General features: G+C 49.1%; 1 protein-coding gene across 2 annotated transcripts in view; it reads left to right on the forward strand.

Moving 5' to 3' along the window:
* CCDC61 (coiled-coil domain containing 61) overlaps nucleotides 1-18,882 on the forward strand; it is a 597,856-nt gene that overhangs the window by 379,923 nt on the left and 199,051 nt on the right. The gene's annotated exons all lie outside the window — the stretch shown is intronic.

Here is an 18,882-nt window from a genome sequence, read left to right on the forward strand (position 1 = left end):
GCTCATTACAGAGTGGCTCCCTTCCAATTTTTTTCACTAATACACAGCACTGTTTTCTGCATTATGCCGCTCAACAAGACCTTGCAAACTTGCAAACCACGCCTGGGAAAGACCATAGACTGGGACCCTGTATATTGCTAGACTGGAGACGAAATCTTGCACAAAGTAAATTAACAGAAGGCAATCCTTCTCTGTCCGCAGATCTGGAACAGTACTCTAGTGATATCAGATCAGCACTGGCTCCCCTTCAATAAAAAGATCAAGACTCACCTTTTCAACCCACTGTTGAGAATCGACCATTTTACCCGAGCATTTTTGCCATCCCAGACCAGCCGCAACAAGACCCCTCGGACATTATTGAAAAACCCCTTCGTTAACACCATCAAGATGTTGATAAATAAGTACAGAAACTGCTGCAAAACTACCATCTTAATTAGTGCAATGCGATCCGCCAGAGAAAGCAGCAGCGAGACCCATATGCCTAGCTGCTGCTCCAGCCTGGTGTATGCTCTCCCATAGTTTTCCCGTATCACTCTGCTCGGGTCTCTGTGGATGCAGACTCCGAGATATTTTACCGGGTCCTCAGACCACACCAGCGGGAAATCCATATCCAATTGTTCAGTGGACTCCGTCAGAGGAATGATGGAATGATAATGGATTTATCCCAATTAACAAAGAGGCCAGATAAGCGGCCGAATCCGACATACTACCGGAGCAGCTGTGCCAGGTACCAGAGGGGTCACGAACAAACAGCACCATATCATCGGTGTATAGCGAGATAGCTACTGGACGATAGTTAAAATTTAGTGCTGTTTCCCTATGCCTCTGCCGAATGACACAAGCCAGTGGTTCCAGTATAATTGCAAATAGCAGTAGGGACAGCTGGCATCCCTGGCGCGTGCCCCTCTCTATTTTAAACGGTTCGATAGTCAACCCTCCAACGCGCACTCTGGCCGACGGATCCACATATAGCACCGTTATCCACTGTATAAAAAGGGGTGAGAATCCCATACGCCGCATAACAAAAAGCATGTAGTTCCATTCAACCGAATCAAACACTTTCGCAGCGTCCAGTAGTACAGCCGCAGCCGACATGCTCGGCTCGAGTATATGGAACATAGAAAATGTAGTCCGAAGGTTATGAGACGTGGATCTATCAGGTATGAAGCCCGACTGATCAGGCAACACCAGGCACAACATCAGGGGTTGCAACTTAGCCGGCAAGATCTTGGCCAGTATTTTAGCATCCATGTTAATCAGTGACAGAGGGCGGTAAGAGTCACTACTGTCCGGGGTCTTATCTTTTTTGAGCAGAGTTATTATCAATGCCTGCCGCAATGATGATGGCAGTTTCCCGGACTCATGTGCCTCAGCATAAACCTCCAATAAATATGGAGCAAGCAGGTCTGCATATATCTAATATAATTCCACCGTAAGGCTATCAGGCCCCTGTGCCTTTCCATTAGGAAGCGCTGAAATCGCTGCCTTAATATCCTGCTCATCTATAGGCAAACATGGAAACTCCCTGGGAACATCTGATAGCCAGGCGCACGCCACATCCTCTAAGTATTCCTCTAACTCAGCCACCATTGCACCCCCTTGGATGTGTATAAATCAGCATAAAATTCTCTAATTGTTCTGTAATGGCAAGTGGGTGATAATGTTCCCCTCCATGCGAGTCCGTGATCATATCTATATGTGGGTGCTTCATGCGATCTTTAATCTTATTCGCTAATGTGCGCCCCGACATCCCTCCCTCTCCATAACGTCGTGCTGTGTGTCTGCGTGATAAATATTTTATTTCAGTTTCAGCCAATGCGTTGTATTCTTTAATCAGCTCATTTATACAAGCTAAGGTGTCAGCTGCCGGAGTCGTTGCATAACTACGCTCCAACTCACGAAGAGCTTTTTCAGTGTTGTTAAGCTGCGTTCTAATCTCCTTCAAAATACCAGCTGCGGTACCAAGGCACACACCCCTGATTGTGACTTAAAAGCCTCCCATAACGTTGAGGCCTCTTCTACCGTGCCCTTATTAATTGCAAAATATTGTTCAATAGCCTCCCTCACTGTGTTCTCATATACTGGGTCAAGCAGTGCCTCGGAGCGTAGTCGCCACGTGAAAGGGCGATGCAAGGCCGTCGGGATTTCTAAGTCTAACTGCACGGGATTGTGATTTGACAGTGTGCGCGGAAGGTGCGCCATCTACCGCACCCAGTCTATGGCCTCTTCTCCCAACAGCCAGTAATCCAGTCGCGACCAGCTGTTGTGCGAAGGTGTCGCATGTGTCCCTTCTTTCGCCATGGGGTTCCTCACTCTCCACACCCAGATAAGGATTTAAAGCGGTGTTCAAGTACCCCCCCCCCCCCCCGCCCCCCCCCCCCCCCCCACACACACACACAACACAGCAGCCTCTGGCCAATCTCTCAATGCAACATACATCCGCGAAAAACACACTGGGTCATCCGTAATGGGTCCATACATGTTAATTATAGTCACCAACGAACCTCCCAGTTTCCCTTGCACCATTGCACATCTTCCCTCCTCATCAACATATGTACGAACAGGCTTAAATACTACTCCCTGTTTAACCAGTATCATCGTACCTCTGGCATATGATGAAAACGAAGCCGCCAGCTTAAAACCCACCCATCTCTCTGCAATGCCACATTCAGTATTTTTTGTCAAATGTGTTTCCTGCAGCAAGGCTATATGTACGGAATGCCGATTAAAATAGGCTAACACCTGTCTTACTTTTTTAGGTGATTTGAAGCCCCTCACATTCCAGGTCAACACTCTAAATTTCTCCCCCATAGCAACCCCGATCAACACCTGTCCACCTTATCATTGATTCAAACTGCTGTGGAAGGGCACCCCCAACACCGCCTCTAGGTATCTCATCATATTTTCCAGCTCTCACTCCAAACGACTTCAGTGCAACAATTACTAAAAACAATACAACATATACTGCACACTACACCCCCCCCTCCCCCGCCCACTCCAACCTACCTATTAGGTCGAGACCCCACCCGCACATCAACCCCATTTTCCATACAGCACAACAATTGGGGAACACCCACTAGGGGGAGAGGATTGGCCACGAATACTCGCACCGAAGTGTGGTCGTCAGATTAGAACTATGTAGCACATCCGTGCGTATTGATCAAAGAATGTGGCCAGCATCCACGACGCTGGCCAGGTGCAAATTAACATAACCTCATGAGAACACATAACACATATTTAGGGAAGCCTATCCTGTCCACTACAGGTACAACATATAAGATCAGATCAGCATTTGTTTGTGACTTCTACCAAAAAACCCGCTCATGACCAACAAATTGAATACAATATCACCAGAATCAGTCCGTTTCCTCCAAGTTGGATGATGATGCTGAGCTCCCCGTTTCACCCTGCCGAGGGCTGGATTTACAGATCTGTTTTGAGAATTTTAGGTGCTGACTTTGAGTCTGTAAAGAAGTGCGCCTGTCCATTGTGCGTTATTTTCAGTTTGACCAGGTACAACATAGCGTAGGGCACTGAGGCGGCCTGCAATAATTTTTTTGCTGGCACAAACTCCCTCCTAGCTGCCTGCACCACTGGGGTGTAATCTGGGAAAAAGGATAAAGTGTCCCCCTTATAGGTGACGGGGGCCTTGGCCCTAGCCTGGCTCAGGATAGCGTCCCTGTCGGCATAATTCAGGAGGCGCGCAATTATCGGGCGAGGTGGCGCCACCGGGAGAGGTCTGGGGCCCAAGGAGCAGTGTGCCCTCTCCACTATCATTACTGTGGACAACACCGAACCAAACAGTTCATGCAAAAACCCATCTATGAATGTCTCCATTTTGGAAATGGCGGTGGATTCAGGCAGGCCAATAATGTGAAGGTTGTTGCGCCTAGAGCGCTCTTCCAAATCCTCATTATTTGCCCTTATAATCTACAGTACCTTCTCCATTTGTAGAATTTGAATCAGAGATTCCGCCTGCGAGTCCTGCGTGTCTGATAATCTATTTTCCAGGATGTCTAGTCTGTGCTCATGTTTATCCACCTTCTTCTTCACAACATCCAGTCCAGTCACCAGCGCATCTATTTTACTATCAATTGACTTCATGCCAGCTCGTAGCTCCAACAGGATAGTTCTGGTGTCGTCCTCTGTGTCTTCCACTGTCCCCGAGGCACCCTGTGACCCGGCCTGATCCCCCATTACTTCGCTGATGCGTGTTTTGCGTTTATTCTCGAATTGCAGCTTGGACTGTTTGGGGTCAGACTTTCCCATATTGGTGGTGATATAAGCAGGGTGCTGTGCGGTATCCAGCCTCGCCACTCTGATTGTGCACAGTCCCAGTGGTTAATAATCCACATTTGTAAAGCGCGAACAATCACCCGTAAGGGTCTCTAGGCGCTGGGGGCCGTCGGGAAGATTAAGCAAGCTATTGCCCAGAGTCACATGGTGCTGGGCTAATCTGCCGCCGGCGCTGGGGATCGAACCGTGACCCCCAGATTCCAGCGTCAGTTGCCCTGGCCTCGGGTCATACCTCTCGCTTTGCCACACCTCTCCCTTCCGTTGTGAACGCAGCCCAGCTCCACACCCACTCAACAACCTCGCTATGCCCCAGGCAATCCGAAAACTCTGAAGACCCCCACGCGCATGCTCCGCCGCGATCCAGAGGGGTCAATGTGTTCAGAGACGCATATAAATGTAGTCTGCAGTTCCCACCGCTCTATTCACGCCCATGCAGGTCCCAAGTAGCACCTCCACTCAGGGCAAGCCAAAATCTGGCACCCAGTCACACCCAGCCACTCAGTTAAATAGTCTAGTGTTCCCTGCTGTAGGGCACCACTTCTGCCACGTGTAGATATGAGCACCTCCACTTTGTAATGTGCCCAGCACTGACCAGCGTTCAATCCCTCAGGAAGCTTATAGGGCATACCGGGATCTCCTCGTGCACATAGGACGTCACCGCAGCCTTCCCCCCAGCAGCCCAGGAGCCCCCGCAGCGTCCCGTGTCCACCAGCCTGGAAGAGCAAACCAGCTTCTACACCAGGACGCCCCGATCAGAACACCCGCGCCGCAGAGCGTCCGGCCCGCCCATACACACAATATCTGCCGTGGAAGTGCAGCGCCCCTGCGCCCCAGAAAGTCAGACAGCCTCGACCCCGCCAGACACCGCCATGCAATTATACTGGGGCATCCAAACGGGGCCGCACAGCCCAACCAACACTAGGTCCAGCCCGCAACTCAAACCCCACTCACTGTGCCTCCTTCTGATTGCCGGTCACACCAGGCTCCGCACTGGATGGGTCCGTCTGCCACTCTCCGCCCGGTTCTACACGCCGCACTGCAGCGGCTTCGGGCTCATGGGGCTCGCTGTTCCGGCCACCACTTCTGCCGCCCTGGGTGCAGCTTAATTGCAGCGAGTGTCTGTAGGAAGGTGGATATCTGACTATGGTTACCCCCAACTTTTTGCCTAGTGTTTTGCTGGTTTTTGACTTAGTTGGCCTGGGATCCTGCTATTCAGGACCCCATGCTTCCTGCTCTCTCTGTAAAATGGACACCATGTACTTTAGGTGCATTTACCAATTGGTACTGGGCCACCTTATCAGTCGCTGTACAGTGTACCTTAGGTGCCCAGGGCATAGGTGTACCCAGAGCCTACCAGGGGCTGAAGCATGTATTATGCCACCCCTGGCTGGCCATCTAAAACTGACACAACTGGCTGCACAACAGCTGGGGCAAGGTGGTGTAATCACCCTTTGCTGTAGATATAGTATACCTATATCTAACCCAAAAATGGGCACATATCCTCCTATCAGTCACTCCTATGGCAGGCCTTAACAATCCTGAAGGCAGAGTGCTTGGAATTATGTGAGATGGTGCTCTGGCATGAGCTGAGCCCGTCTGCACCTTGCAGAACCAAGTCCTAATAGCTGTTCCATGATAACGCCATACCATATACTCTTAAGTGCATTATCGACCTCGCGGTTGAATGCTAACTCTGGTATAACATTATCAAAACATGTCGAGTAAGGTGTCATACGAATTGGAATACTACCCCCTCGCCAATTCTGGCGACGGGGGTAGCATTCCACCCTTCTAGAGGGACACGACATGTATGTAACTGTGAACCCCGGTTAAAGTTAACTCGAGCCTTAGCATCACAAAATGGATGCTGCCACCACAGACACAAGTCTGACCTCCTGCTGCTGGGAGTCCTTCCAGCGAGGGAGGCTTGGACAAAGGGTTTCCTGCCTTGGGAGGTGCTAGCACCACCCTATACAGGATTTTGTGTATTGGGTAGGACAGGCCTGAAAGGAATGAGACATGCCTGGGGCACGCCAGGTGCCCTGTGCATACACCGGTTCAAACCAGTTGCTGGGGCATCCCTAACCCAGCTCTGGCGCGAAAACCGGACAAAGGATAGGGGGTGTAACCACCCCTCTTCCTGGTCCCACCCAGGGGAGGGACCTAGTCAGTAGTGCAGCCCCCTTTAGGAGAATAAAGGTAGGAGCTGGTCCCATTCCAAATTAGATTATCCTGAACAATTCTACAAGAAGAAACTCTGGACTTCGACGTTCTGCTCCACAGAAGACTGAAGAATCTCCCTTGTGGGCAAGGAGTGTCCACCCTGCAACTGCAGGCACCATCAGCGTCCAGCGGCTTCCCTTTGTTGTCTTCCCTTGAGGATCCAGTCTTCAGAGCCCGACGAGACCCAGATTCCCAGACCTCTCCGACCTCAACCCACATCTGCCGCACAGCTGAGATCCGTGGGTGCGACGAGACACGTGGGACCGGCCATCTTGAAAGAACCTGCACTTCGCTTCCAGCACGACTCCCGAGGTAAACTCGACCAAGTGCTTTGGGGAGTGAGAAGCCCCAGCCCCGAGCAGCCCCTGCACCGAAGATCAGCCCTCCAGCATCCACGAGATCTGCGTGGAGCCCTTCTGCTTGTTTGCTGCTCGACGCGTTGTCTGGTCACTTGCCGGCTGGCTAGTGGCCTCCTAGACGACGAACTTTGAAATCTTCACTGCTGGTCTGGTTGCTCCAGACTGGCCCTTGCTCCCTTCCAAAAGAGGAGCACCCGGACTCTCCTAGTCCGCACCAGACGCTTTCTCCACTCACCGCGTGGGTTGCCTTTGCCAAAGCCTGTTGATGCCGATTCCGGATCCAACACCGCCGACAGCGAGAGCCTGCGTGGGACAGCTCGTGCCTCCATCCTGGTCGTCGAAGACACCTCCTGGTCCACGTGGCTGCAGAGTCAAGCGTCCACTCTTCACCTGATCGCGACGACCACATCTGGTTCCTTCCTGGCTCCACTCCAGTCACTGGCTAGTGACTTTGAACATTGTCCCCTCTGCTTTCAGGTCTTCAGCTTCACTGATCCACCCTTGGATCACACCGGACATCTTCCTCCTGGTCGCCTGCAGCATCTTTTCTTTCAGGCTCCATAGACTTCAACACGAGAACCTGACACACTTTGACACCTGTGCACCCGCAGCCCGTGGGTGAGGTAACGAGAGCATTACGGTGCTCAAGGGTAGTTTAACTGTCCTAGTGTCCAGTTCCACAGTCGTTTTAGTCCTACCTAGTCAGGATTGTCCGTACTCACCTTTTTCTTGAACTGTACTGTCCATAGACGTTGTTACGCATCCCGCGTGTGAGTTCACACTCTGCACCCGCGTCCCGTGGGCCTCCTATTACTTACCTAAGGTTAGGATAGCGTAGTCCCAGCGGTCCTACAGCCTCTGGACAGCTCCATTTCTTCTATCGACTCTCACATCCCATTTACTTAGTATATGGTTTGCCGTGCCCCTAGGGCACCATTGTAATTTTGTGCAACTTATCGTATTTTTCCTAAGAGATTGTCATGTGCTTAGCCCTATGACCTCATAAAGAGTTCAGAGGTGTTTGTTATTAATAAATATATTGTTTATTTTCATAACAACCTGTGTGGTGTCCTTTCATCTGGTATTCAAGGGGTTATATTGTGGTAAAACAGCTGGCTTCACATGCCAAAAGAGTTTAGCCTAAGACTGCTTCGTCCATGCTACCACTAGGATAGCTGGTCTATAAGGTTGACTTACAACCAATCACCATAAGGGTTGTTTGGACTGATACAAGGTGATCTCTAGAACTAGTGAGCATCATATATCAGGCCAACTTCTCACATTGGTGTGCAGCGGTTGGGATTTGAGCTTGCTGTTGTTTTTACCACGTATAATCTTGAAATATCATTTGAAAGATCACATAAGGTACTATAGGTACATATAACAAGCTTAGAAATACTCTGAGTTCTACTGAACCAGCTGTTGTAGTAGAAAGGGCCTAGCACACCCTGACTACAACTCTTAGCAAGGGATCAGTAGGAAAACCCATAGTGTAAGTAGGTGCTTCACTTACACCTCACTAGAAAGCATGTCTACCACAGGAGAGACTTCATTGACTCCCCTAGTGGTTAGTGACCCTCCACAGGTCCTTTCCAGATATGCAGCTCTCAGTTTCCAGGAGATGAGACAATTGTGTACCCCCAGGAAATTGAAACAGGGTTCTAACCCTACCACTCCTTTTCTGTTAGGTCTCTTAGAGACATATGATGCTAGAAAGGCCTCTAATGCAGGCCCCTCTAATCCAGATGGGAGCATGCCCCCCTTAGAAGGTACTCGTCGTGATCCAGACCTCCCTGAAACAGAAGATGTAGAAGAGGAGGAGGAGGAGGAGGAACCATCTGGGGATGAGGCAGACAAAGGTCCTGTAATAGTCAGCAGACTTACCAGGGCCAACTTAGACATGCATAGGGAAGGAACTGGGGGACCCCCAGTGCTGACCCTTAGCAGGCCTAACTTTGGGGTTAGGAGAGATAGATCTCCTTCTAGGGACTCCAATAGATCTGTGCACTCTCATGCATCTGCTCAGAGGAGAATGACTTCCCCTCAGAGGAGAGAGCATGAAGCAAAGATGAAGGAAGTTAATCTGAGGATCCAAAGGGAAGAACTTGCCCTTGCCAAAGAGAAGCTTGCTTTGCTAGAGAGCAACAGTTGAGTGGGTTAGCACCCACTGGTGGCAGCAATATCCCTAAGGATAAAGACAGGAGTTTTGATAATAGACACCTGAGTAAAATAGTGCCCTCCTATAAGACATGAGATGATATCCACAAGTGGATAACTGCTTTGGAGAGAGCCTGCAAAGTACAGCAGGTACCCCAGAGTCAGTGGGCAGCTATATTGTGGCTCTCCTTTGAAGGTAAAGGTAGAGACAAGCTTCTCACTGTTAGAGATGAGGATGCTAATGATTACCAAGTCTTGAAAACTGCACTGATTGATGGGTTTGGCTTAACCACTGAACAGTACAGGTTAATGTTCAGAGACACCCAGAAAACTCAGGCTCAGGATTGGACTGATTTTGTAGATTGTGCTACTAAGGCTCTGGAGGGCTGGTTATTGGGTAGTAAAGTTACTGATTACACAGGATTGTACAATCTCATAATGAGAGAGCAAATCTTATTTAACTGTCAAAAACAGCTTTTGCACCAGCACCTGGTAGACTCTGATCCAGTCCTGTCAAGTATCACGCATCTGCCGTGACGCTAACGTATTTCAGTGTAGTGATCCGCATCACCGCACTGAAAAGCATTGTCACACATTTGCATAGCTTCCCTAAGCGCTGCCTAAACTATATAATGGAGTGAAAGTGTGGCAGCTGGCAGTGGCAGCACGCTCTACCTGGGGTGCCGTGCGTGTGCTGTTACTGCTGCAGGCTTGGGTCTTGGAGTAGAGATGATGCTGCTTCAGTCTCGCTGCGCAATGCAACAATGTTACATTTTGATTTCTGCGTCGCGGCTCTCACACAGACTGACGTCGCGGTAGTGCCCAGGCCAGTCTGATACATTCAAAAGTCTGGCGCCAGGGAAGGGGGGGGTATGTCACGTCCTGCTTGAGAAGGCAGGAGTTTGATTTGGGAGGAAGAAGCCTCGGCTGCCTACTGGTCTGCTAGCGCCGCCGCAATTTTAGCTCCTGCAGCACTGCCCGGGCCGCTATCGCATGAGTCCCACAGTGAATTCAGTTATTCATCCGCAGGCTCAGCTTCACGTAATGGAGTCCGGGACCGGCAGTTGCAGTGCCCGCCGAGGACAACCCGTGCCGTCACTGATTGGATAACAGCAGACTTTAGGCCAGCCGGCCCCTGGACTGCGGGCGGTAAACCTGAACTGCCACGGAGACTTGTAGTTCGCTTGCTTAGGAGAGTTGCTGCTTACAAAGGAGTCAAAGTAAGTACCAGCCACCAGAGTGTGTGCGTGCTTATTTGACCCAGCGAAAACAGTACTTGCTGAATATTTGACTAAACTCATAAGTAAGCCAAATACGTGACAATCATGATTTGCATCCAAAATGACAAGAAAATTAATGCAAACAAAATGCCATAAGTCTGCCTTTGTATTTGGCTGTGTTTGGATGTGTATTTTCAATGATTGGCGGGTTTTGTGCTTGTAAATGTCCTGAAATGTGAAAGATTCGAGAATGTTCTTCTCTACATTCGTCATGTAACGTCAGCTTCATGCCCCCTTGCTATATTTTCTATCACAAAGTACCTCCTGTGGTGCACGGATCCTTAATTCCTTGGACAGTTTTTCTCGCTGCGCACCCTGCTGAGATGGTGGCGGAGTGTGTTATTCAAGGCTCAAACGGATATCAAGTACACCCGATAACAAACAGCAGTTTATGTTCCTAGATAGTTTACAGCCAGTTTGTTGCAGTGTTGTAAGGGAAACTACTGGCACCAAAACATTACATGCTTTTTTTGGGTAAAGCGCCATTCTGGATGGAAAGTTAACTTGGCAACTGTGCTGTGGTCTAAACTGTAGAGACGGGTAAAAGTAAAGTCCTGAGCCAGTAACTCGTTTTGTAATAATAAATGAGGAAATCCTAATCCAAAAATGAATCACTGCGTGTGTGCAATCAGAACTGAGCATAATGTTCACCGCAGAGCTGGCTCGTCACCTTTCTCGAAAGAAAGTGTTCTGAAAGTCAGGTTAGTGAGGCTATACTATTAGCCTTTATCTGTTGCATAAAAGAGTGCCTCCCACGCTCCGCTTTCTAATGCAACCTGCATACAGCTTGTGGTCGGCGTCAATCGAGTGACTCTGCAGCTGATTATAATAAATCAAGAACGTCTTCTAGACTGCTTTATCTGTTTTTTGCAATTTTGGCTGCAGTCTGATAAATTAGTGTTTAACAATTATTTATTATGCTTTGAAGCAGTGAACTTGAACATTCTCGTTGTCCAAATGGGTGTAATTTTCGATATTTATATGTTTCCCTCCTCCTCATTCCTTTATTTCGCTCGCGAGCAAGTGTCACTCACAGTCGCTGAAATGTCACTCATAATTTCACTGAAATTATGAAAATGTCACACATAGCAATCTGAAACCTTGGCAGCTATGCTGATCTGACCTCTCCACAAGAATTGGGTAAGAGGGCAGACAAATGGGTCAGAACCAGGATTAGGCCTAAGAATCAGGGTGGTGACCAAAAGAAAGAGACTACCAAGCCTCAAGAGAAATGTGGGGATAAATCTACAGAGAAGACTTCCCTAGGGCCCCAAAACTCCAAGAATGGGGGTGGGTCCCAAGACACTTCCTCTACCCAGAAGAAACCTTATTGCCATGCCTGCAAACAGGTAGGTAATTGGAAAACTGACAGCAGTTGCCCAAAGAACCACAATAAGGAGAACATACCCCCAAGTAACACTCCCAAGCCTCCTGTTACTACTAGTAGTAATCCCCCAGGTGGTGGGAGTGCCCCCAAGAATTTGGGTGGCTTTACTTTGGGAGTTCCTGGGGACTCTGGCCTAACCAGGTCCCCTAACTCAGATACTCTTGTCTGTGAAACTGGCATGGGGTTTGCCAACTTCACTGATTGTCCCAACACTTTGGACAAATACAGACAGGAGCCCCTCATCAATGGTCTGAAAGTTGAGGCCTATAGAGACACAGGGGCTAGCATCACTATGGTGACTGAGAGCCTAGTCCCCTCAAGGCAACTTATACCTGGTGCCACATACCGGGTGACAAACATTGATGGAGTGCAGAAAAATCATCCCATGGCAGTGGTAAATCTCAGCTGGGGAGGTGTCACTGGCCCCAAGAGAGTGGCACTGTCATCAAACTTGCCTGTAGATTGCCTACTGGGGAATGATTTAGAGATCTCAGCCTGGGCTGAGGTAGAACAAGAAACCCATTCTAAAATGGTAAATCTTCCTGAACAGGTTAGGAGGGCTGTCCCAGGCTCAGCCCAATCTCCAACAGATTCCTTCCCTGAAAAGGTTAGCAGGGCTGTGATGGTAACAGCCCATACCCAAACTGAGTCCCTTCCTGAAAAGGTTGGTGGGGCTGTGATGGCCACAGCCCAAACTCAAACTGATTCCTGTGTTGTGAAGCCTGAAACTATGGATCCCTCCACACAAACAGAGAGCATTGGGGAGGAAGAGAAATCTCCCTCCCACCAGACATTAGGAAAGGATCAGCCTCCTCAGGGAACTGATCTTACCCCTTGTGAAGGAACTGCCCCAGAGGTAGTCAGGCCTAGCCTGGCAGAGCCCCTGATGTCAGTGGACCCTTCCAAGGTGGGACCCAGTCTGGAGCAGGTAACCTGCCCCTCTCTACCCTGCCTCAGTCAGCCCAGGGCTACAGAGGTCAAGGAGGCCAGTGAGCCCCAAAGGGCCCCCTGTCCAATAAAACAACCCATCAGCAGATTAGGGACACCAAAGCTAGCAGCCCTAGCAAGGTGGAAAAGTTAGAAACTCCTGAGGGATCCCGCTTAAACTTAGATAGGGACCTCCCCCAGATGGACTCTGCTGGGCACAGCCAAACTTGGGACCTAAGGGGCCCAGACCTGACCTGTCCCTCCACTAAGCCAAACAGAGGGACCCAGCCTCCAGCTTTATGTAGCCAGAAGTTGACCCTGAGAGCTCAACACAACTCAGTCGTGGAAAGAAAGGCCTATATGGTGGATGATGATTGGAGGTAGCTGAGCCCAACATTAGTGGAGCCTCACTTCAGTACTCCCTCTCAGCACCAGCCTTTTACTTTGCCAAAACACACCACAGGTATAGATTCCCTATGGTGGAGACCCTCAGATACCCTTAGGGTGAGGGATTGCTTAGTGGACCATGAGATAGGGGTTAACCATGCCAGTGCTGGTACTTCCTTATATGGCCACGTAGGCAATATAGGCTTACCTGGTCAAGGATAGCCTTATCTCCTTTCGTTTGGGGGGGGGGGGGTTATGTAGGAAGGTGGATATCTGACTATGGTTACCCCCAACTTTTTGCCTAGTGTTTTGCTGGTTTTTGACTTAGTTGGCCTGGGATCCTGCTATTCAGGACCCCAGGCTTCCTGCTCTCTCTGTAAAATGGACACCATGTACTTTAGGTGCATTTACCAATTGGTACTGGGCCACCTTATCAGTCCCTGTACAGTGTACCTTAGGTGCCCAGGGCATAGGTGTACCCAGGGCCTACCAGGGGCTGAAGCATGTATTATGCCACCCCTGGCTGGCCATCTAAAACTGACACAACTGGCTGCACGACAGCTGGGGCAAGGTGGTGTAATCACCCTTTGCTGTAGATATAGTATACCTATATCTTACCCAAAAATGGGCACATATCCTCCTATCAGTCACTTCTATGGCAGGCCTTAACAATCCTGAAGGCAGAGTGCTTGGAATTATGTGAGATGGTGCTCTGGCATGAGCTGAGCCCGTCTGCACCTTGCGGAACCAAGTCCTAATAGTTGTTCCATGATAACGCTATACCATATACACTTAAGTGCATTATCGGCCTCGCGGTTGAATGCTAACTCTGGTATAACATTATCAAAACATGTCGAGTAAGGTGTCATACGAATTGGAATACTACCCCCACGCCAATTCTGGCGACGGGGGTAGCATTCCACCCTTCTAGAGGGACACGACATGTATGTAACTGTGAACCCTGGTTAAAGTTAACTCGAGCCTTGGCATCACAAAATGGATGCTGCCACCACAGACACAAGTCTGACCTCCTGCTGCTGGGAGTCCTTCCAACGAGGGAGGCTTGGACAAAGGGTTTCCTGCCTTGGGAGGTACTAGCACCACCGCAGACAGGATTTTGTGTATTGGGTGGGACAGGCCTGAAAGGACTGAGACATGCCTGGGGCACGCCAGGTGCCCTGTGCATACACCGGTTCAAACCAGTTGCTGGGGCATCCCTGCCCCAGCTCTGGCGCGAAAACCGGACAAAGGATAGGGGGTGTAACCACTCCGCTTCCTGGTCCCACCCAGGGGAGGGACCTAGTCAGTAGTGCAGCCCCCTTTAGGAGAATAAAGGTAGGAGCTGGTCCCATTCCAAATTATATTATCCTGAACAATTCTACAAGAAGAAACTCTGGACTTCGACCTTCTGCTCCACAGAAGACTGAAGAATCTCCTTTGTGGGCAAGGAGTGTCCACCCTGCAACTGCAGGCACCATCAGCGTCCAGCGGCTTCCCTTTGTCGTCTTCCCTTGAGGATCCAGACTTCAGAGCCCGACGAGACCCGGATTCCCAGACCTCTCCGACCTCAACCTACATCTGCAGCACAGCAGAGATCCGTGGGTGCGACGAGACACGTGGGACCGACCATCTTGAAAGAACCTGCACTTCGCTTCCAGCACGACTCCTGAGGTAAACTCGACCAAGTGCTTTGGGGATTGAGAAGCCCCAGCCCCGAGCAGCCCCTGCACCGAAGATCAGCCCTCCAGCATCCACGAGATCTGCGTGGGGCCCTTCTGTTTGTTTGCTGCTCGACGCGTTGTCTGGTCACTTGCCGGCTGGCTAGTGGCCTCCTAGACGACGAACTTTGAAATCTTCACTGCTGGTCTGGTTGCTCCAGACTGGCCCTTGCTCCCTTCCAAAAGAGGAGCACCCCGGACTCTCCTAGTCCGCACCAGACGCTTTCTCCACTCACCGCGTGGGTTGCCTTTGCCAAGGCCTGTTGACGCCGATTCCGGATCCAACACCGCCAACAGTGAGAGCCTGCGTGGGACAGCTCGTGCCTCCATCCTGGTCGTCGAAGACACCTCCTAGTCCACGTGGCTGCAGAGTCAAGCGTCCACTCTTCACCTGATCGCGACGACGACATCTGGTTCCTTCCTGGTTCCACTCCAGTCACTGGCTAGTGACTTTGAACATTGTCCCCTCTGCTTTCAGGTCTTCAGCTTCACTGATCCACCCTTGGATCACACCGGACATCTTCCTCCTGGTCGCCTGCAGCATCTTTTCTTTCAGGCTCCATAGACTTCAACGCGAGAACCAGACACACTTTGACACCTGTGCACCCGCAGCCCGTGGGTGAAGTAACGAGAGCATTTTGGTGCTCAAGGGTAGTTTAACTGTCCTAGTGTCCAGTTCCACAGTCGTTTTAGTCCTACCTAGTCAGGATTGTCCGTACTCACCTTTTTCTTGAACTGTACTGTCCATAGATGTTGTTACGCATCCCGTGTGTGAGTTCACACTCTGCACCCGCGTCCCGTGGGCCTCCTATTACTTACCTAAGGTTAGGATAGCGTACTCCCAGCGGTCCTACAGCCTCTGGACAGCTCCATTTCTTCTATCGACTCTCACATCCCATTTACTTAGTATATGGTTTGCCGTGCCCCTAGGGCACCATTGTAATTTTGTGCAACTTATCGTATTTTTCCTAAGAGATTGTCATGTGCTTAGCCCTCTGACCTCATAAAGAGTTCAGAGGTGTTTGTTATTAATAAATATATTGTTTATTTTCATAGCAACCTGTGTGGTGTCCTTTCATCTGGTATTCAAGGGGTTATATTGTGGTAAAACAGCTGGCTTCACATGCCAAAAGAGTTTAGCCTAAGACTGCTTCGTCCATGCTACCACTAGGATAGCTGGTCTATAAGGTTGACTTACAACCAATCACCATAAGGGTTGTTTGGACTGATACAAGGTGATCACTAGAACTAGTGAGCATCATATATCAGGCCAACTTCTCACAGTGTCCACCGTCTACAGCTCTCTTTCCTTTGTGATTTAGGCGTCCCTTCTCTCCGGAGTCAGTTCAACAAAGACTCGCATACCGCCCTCATTTCCCTACAGAAACGCTCCTCGGCAGCCAAGACACGGACAGCCTCCATTTTCGTTCCAACCGAGTCGGAGCACGATCGTCTATTTGGGCAGTTTCGTAGTAGCTCCAGGCATGCAAACTTTCCTGCTTCTGCACGAAGTTCTTAATCACCTTCCCATGTGGTTCTTAAGCCACACAGGTGTCTGTGATGCGTGGTATTAATCGGATGGTGAATCTGGCTTGCGGAGCTCCCTCAAGAGGCAGCCATTCCGCCTCGCGCCGAAGCCACGCCCCCCTAGATTGTGATGAAAAAGTTGTCTCTGGTTCTTGGGTAGGAGATGAGCCTCTATTTTTGATCTGTGGAGTCTATATCAATAAATTCCAGAGGTCCATGTGGCAGAATTACCTGGCCCATACTGAAGCGATGAAGATGAATTTGCATGTTCTCTCCTCACTGTCCAAAAGCTTCTTGAGGATCTGCGGAATAGGCGGAGAGGCTTAAGCAAATTTCCTTAAGCGTAGCTTCCCTTTTTTTCCGGAATTTTATATCGTGCAAACTTGACCCGAATCGGTTATCAGAGCACTTTACATAGCACCAGTTGCGATACATGAGGACACATTAATTTTCTTTTGTTAGGCACGGGAAGATTAAGTGATTTGCCCATAATCACAGGATGTTCAGCATCATTGTCGAGACTCGAACCCAGGTCCCCAGATTCGAGGTCGACTGCCCTAGCCATTAGGCCAACTCCTCTCCCCAAAGCCCTAGGAAACTAACACCTGCTTTGAATTTTCTGATGATCTGAATTAATCTAGGGGTGACATGCCACACCTCAGATATGCCAGGTTTAATTGTCTGTCATCCTGCCCGTATTCTTAGCAGCCTTTGTTTTCTTTGTTTAAGGCTATTGCCTTACAGTTCTGGAGGCCTGGTACAATGTTCTGTTAAGAGTGATTCTGTCTCTTAACATACATTGACAAACATTCTGAGCTTTCTGCAGCAGCGATTGTGATTTTGTTCTTCCTTGTGTTTTTCATATAATAGAGTAGCCATTTTGTCTGGCATTATTAAGATGTACTGAGGAGCCATCAGTGGTTTGAGAAAAAGAAATTGGATCATTTCAATGCTGAGGAACTCTAGAGGCTGTAGGGCCTCAAGGGTGAGCTGGCCCCCAATTGAATCCTCTCGCTTACAAACAGCAACCCGAGTAAATTTATGTTCTCCAGTATCGGGTATCTTTCATAGATTCACATGCTTGAATCATTTGCCGTGGTCGAAGAGGGAGTACCACGTTATCATACGAAAGTAGTATGTATCAGTATAATAGGCTGTAAAGGAAATGCAACTTCAGCTTAACAGCCTATCTAGGTCCATTTAAAAAAAGGACTAAAGTTGAACAATGATCAATCAGTTGAGAGCACTCTTACAATACTCCCAACTGAGGCATCTTCCCTCAGATTTTCACCGCATTTTATGTGTGAGGGAGTCTCCCTGACCTCTGCTCATTTCTTCAAATTCGGTGATTTCAAAATAGTTTTTTCTCTGTTCCAATATGTCAAATCTGGTCAAGAAATGATTCTTTAGACCTTGCGCCACCTGTTAAGAAAGGCTTTATTCAGAACACCTTCATAAGGAATTTATTTATAGCCTTCATCCATACCACAAGGTGAGAGACTGAAAGATATGCAGAGCTTTTTCTACCAAAACCCTCAACTGTGAGAGATGCCTTTTATTAGTAGTGCAATATATTAAATCCATAACTGCTGTCATTTCTGAGGAGGAAAGAAGTGAGTGCTCTGTTTTCTCACAGACTTCCAAAAAGAGGGAAAGGTCTCACCATGAGTCCCCTCAAAGAAACAGAAAAGCCTTTAAAAAGTCCCACCATGGATGCCCACAAGGCACCTCTCATGAAGAAAAAAGAAAAAGGGCTTCTTCAGACTCCAAATCTGAGCCGTCTATTCTAGCTATGGCCCTCCCATTGAAATCTAGATCCTCCTCTGAATCAGTTTAAAAAAGACTAATTTGACTGAAAAAATGTCGTCCACAGCATGAACGCCATCGAAAATATTGTCAGCAGCACCTAAAAGCAGAATATCGAGGATGACTGGCAGTCCATCAACACTTTTACTGTCGCCAACAATCCCATTGACGACAGTATGCGCACTACCGATGACTATCTCGATGACCACTCTGTCGACTATGCCCACCTTGTCCACATGGACTTCGATGAATACTGTTCGTACATAGTCGATGACCGCATCAGTACCACCATCGACGACTCAGCCATCGGAGAAGTCCTCGTTGACAAAATTCAAACAGAGGAGGCCACCAATGTTGCTTTTATCCGAACCGTTGAATCTACGGTCGACTACCTCGTCAACGAGACGTTTGCCTTCTCCAGAAAGTATTTGTCCGGAATACACATCTCACAGCCACTACCAACCCAGCCTCTTGTTGGATCTTCAAGAATCACAGGACTGTTTTCTGTACGATTTCAAGGAGGAATCCAGAAAAAGTCTGAGCTACACGGATTGTCGATTATATCTGGGAAGATGGAGTAAAAATAGACACCAGCGACCGTCACTGATGTTCTCCCTAGGCTAAATAAGAAATATAAAGTACAGGAGGATTCACCTGCCTGTTTGATCGGACATCCAAAACCTGATTCTCTCATTACTCAGGATGCACACCACAGGCCTACAACTCCATCCACCCCTATCTGTTCTCCGCCAGGCAAGGAGGGCAGGCTACTAGATAATTTCAGGAAAACAGTAACGGTGATGTCAGGGACTGTC

The sequence above is a fragment of the Lissotriton helveticus genome, chromosome 9 (genome assembly GCF_964261635.1).
Source record: "Lissotriton helveticus chromosome 9, aLisHel1.1, whole genome shotgun sequence".
Classification (NCBI taxonomy): Eukaryota; Metazoa; Chordata; class Amphibia; order Caudata; family Salamandridae; genus Lissotriton; species Lissotriton helveticus.